General features: G+C 40.0%; 1 pseudogene; it reads left to right on the top strand.

Annotated features, from left to right (window-relative positions):
* The first annotated feature begins 1564 nt into the window (after positions 1–1564).
* Positions 1565–3105, top strand: LOC143404255 (cytochrome P450 3A5 pseudogene; annotated as a pseudogene).
* The last annotated feature ends 676 nt before the right edge of the window (positions 3106–3781 follow it).

Here is a 3781-nt window from a genome sequence, read left to right as displayed (position 1 = left end):
CAGTTTTCCCATCACCATTTGTTGAAGATGCTCAACAAATGGGACTTACTCAAACTAAAAAGTTTTTTCTCAGCAAGAGAAACAATAAGAGAGGTAAATAGGGAGCCTACATCCTGGGAACAAATCTTTACTCCTCATACTTCAGATAGAGACCTAATATCAAGAGTATACAAAGAACTCAAAAAATTAAACAATAAGAAAACAAATAACCCAATCAACAAATGGGCCAAGGACCTGAACAGACACTTCTCAGAGGAGGACATACAATCAATCAACAAGTACATGAAAAAATGCTCACCATCTCTAGCAGTCAGAGAAATGCAAATCAAAACCACCCTAAGATACCATCTCACTCCAGTAAGATTGGAAGCCATTATGAAGTCAAAAAACAACAAGTGCTGGCGAGGATGTGGGGAAAAGGGTACTCTTGTAGATTGCTGGTGGGACTGCAAATTGGTGCAACCAATTTGGAAAGCAGTATGGAGATTTCTTGGAAAGCTGGGAATGGAACCACCATTTGACCCAGCTATCCCCCTTCTCGGTCTATTCCCTAAAGACCTAAAAAGAGCATACTATAGGGACACTGCCACATTGATGTTCATAGCAGCACAATTCACAGTAGCTAGACTATGGAACCAACCTAGATGCCCTTCAATAGATGAATGGATAAAAAAAATGTGGCATTTATACACAATGGATTATTACTCTGCACTAAAGGATGACAGTGAAATGGATGGCATTAGAGCAGATTATGCTAAGTGAAGCTAGCCAGTCCCTAAAAAACAAATGCCAAATGTCTTCTTTGATACAAGGAGAGCAGCTAAGAACAGAGTAGGGAGGAAGAGCATGAGAAGATTAACATTAAACAGGGAAGAGAGGGGGGGAGGCAAAGGGAGAGAGAAGGGTAATTGCATGGAAATGGAAGTAGACCCTCATTGTTATACAAAATTACATACAAGAAGAAGTGAGGGGAAAGGGGAGAGAAAACAAGGGGGAGAAATGAATTATAGTAGATGGGGTAGAAAGAGGGGAGGGGAGGGGAGGGGAGGGGGGATAGTAGAGAATAGGAAAGGCAGCAGAATATGACACTAGTATGGCAATATGTAAAACAGTGGATGTGTAACCGATGTGATTCTGCAATCTGTATACGGGGTAAAAATGGGAGTTCATAACCCACTTAAATCAAATGTGTGAAATATGATATGTCAAGAACTATGTAATGTTTTGAACAACCAATAATAAAAATTTAAAAAAATTAAAAAAGAATAATTTGCTCTGTAATGAAAATGGCCAAAAAATAAAATAAAGTAAATAAAATAAAATAAAATATACTTATGCAGTCTGGGTGGCTGGGAGTGCCCACATGTCTCTTCTAGAGGCCATGAAGAATGAAAGTGTTCTGGGGTTGGGGAGTCTTCCATCAAGATCTCAAAGGAGAACCTAGAAGGACGGCCAATGTGTGTGACAGAATTGGAGTTCCTTTAAGCAGCCTGTGAGTGAGCAATGTGTGAGAATAAATGCAGAGTGGCAGTGGAGACTCCAGGAAGTCAGGGATGCAAGAAATATGGAACGTCTGCCAAGAAAAGCCACAGATTTGGGGGACCTCAGAAGACCAGCAGGAGCCGAATCTGATGCAAGCACACAAGAGTCTTTATTGCAAGCTCAAGCCTGGACTCACAACCGTTTACGACACAGCGGTTCCAAGGAATATGGGACCTATTCACATGGATATTTTAAGAAGCTGGGAATTCCAGGGCCAACACCTCTGCCTTTTGGGGGAACTCTTCTTAATTATTGCCAGGGTTTGTTTAATTTTGACACAGACTGTTACAAAAAGTATGAAAAAACATGGGGACTGTTTGATGGTTCGCAACCTGTTCTCATCAAAGAATGTTATTCTGTCTTAAGCAACCTGTGGGATCTTGGTCCAATGGGATTTATGAAAAAATCCATCTCCTTGTCTGAGGGTGAAGAGTGGAAGAGAATGAAGAACACTGCTGTCTCCAACCTTCACCAGTGGAAAACTCAACGAGATGTTCCCCATCATTAACCAGTATGGAGATATGTTGGTGAAAAACATGAGACTGGAATCAAATGGGCAACTTTATCAACTGGAAAGACATCTTTGGGCCTACAGCATTGATGTGATCACTGTGACGTCATTTGGAGTGAACATTGAATCCCTCAACAACCCACAAGATCCCTTTGTGGAGAAAGTCAAGAAGCTCTTAAGATTTGATTTCTTTGACCTTTGCTCCTCTCAATAACAATCTTTCCATTCCTTACTCCAATTTATGAGGCAATGAATATCTCTATGTTTCCAAAGGATGTCACAATTTTTTTAAGAAAGCTATAAACAGAATGAAGGAAAGTCACCTTCAAGAGAAACAATAGCATCGGGTGTTGTTTTATCAGCTTATGATAAATTCTCAGAATTCCAAAGACATGGAATCTCATAAAGCCCTATCTGATCTGGAGCTTGTGGCCCAATCAATCATCTTCATTTTTTTCTGGTTATGAGACCACTAGCAGTGCTCTTTCATTCATTTTGTATGAACTGCCACCCATCCTAATGTCTAGACCAAACTGCAGCAGGAGATTGATGCGGGTTTGCCCAATAAGGCACCTGCTACCTATGATACCCTGATGCAGATGAAGTACCTGGACATAGTGGTGAATAAAACTCTCAGGTTGTATCCAGTTGGTGCCAGAATTTAGAGAATCTTTAAGAAAGATATTGAAATCAATGGAGTATTCATTAGTAAGGGGACGCTGGTGGTGATACCAATCTTTGTTCTACATCGAGACCCAAAGTATTGGCCAGAGCCTGAGGAGTTCCACCCTGAAAGGTTCAATAAGAACAAGGACAGCATCGATCCTTACTTGTACATGCCCTTTGGAAATGGCCCCTGAAACTGCATTGGCATGAGGTTTACTTTCATAAACATGAAACTTTCTCTTGCCAAATTAATACAGAACTTCTCCTTCCAAATTTGTAAGTAAATACAGAGTCCTCTGAAATTAAGCAATCAAGGACTTCTTCAACCTGAAAAGCCTATTATTCTGGAGGTTTTGTGCAGAGATCAGACAATTAGTAGAGCCTGAACTTCCCTAAAAATTTTTCCATGGTTCTCCTTGGAGACTGGGATCCAGAACATCAGAGAAAAAATTATTTTATGAAGAAAACTCAAAATGAAGATACATTCTATATTCCTCAATTGATGAATGATAAGAGATGCTGGACCTTTGCTGAACTTGCTCAGTGTCTGCATAGAGTTTATCTATTTTATGATGGAAAGGAGGTGCCCACCTCAGTGCCAGACGTGAAGACTCAGCCTTTATGCATCTAATGGGCTCTCTCCTCTCACCACCAGTTAGTCCTGGCAGCTTCTCCTGAGCTCTGATCAGAGAATCAACAATTATCACCAAATTTTATCAACAATTTTTAATGAAAATGAGGATTATTGTGGTGGCTTTTGTAGTGACATTGATATGTGTTCTTTGAAATATGCTGTAATAAGTTTTATAAGAGAAAGTCAATAAGCATATCCTTATAGAAATTTTAAAAATAAAATAAAATATACTATGAAGACAACGAGCTAGAGGAAGTCTGCATTCTAAGTTGCTCCATGAATCAAGATTCAAGCAGAGGAAATACTGTTTCTCTGGGAGACAGACCTCACTGCCCATAGATCCCCTGTTCTTTGCCCCAGATTTGTACACCATGAGCATCAGCCCTTTGCCACTATATCTCCAATTTTTGCATGCAGATCACTTGCTG

Source organism: Callospermophilus lateralis, chromosome 7 (genome assembly GCF_048772815.1).
Source record: "Callospermophilus lateralis isolate mCalLat2 chromosome 7, mCalLat2.hap1, whole genome shotgun sequence".
Classification (NCBI taxonomy): domain Eukaryota; kingdom Metazoa; phylum Chordata; class Mammalia; order Rodentia; family Sciuridae; genus Callospermophilus; species Callospermophilus lateralis.
The sequence above is the reverse complement of the archived record's forward strand: the minus strand, read 5'-3'. Positions and strand labels throughout refer to the sequence as shown.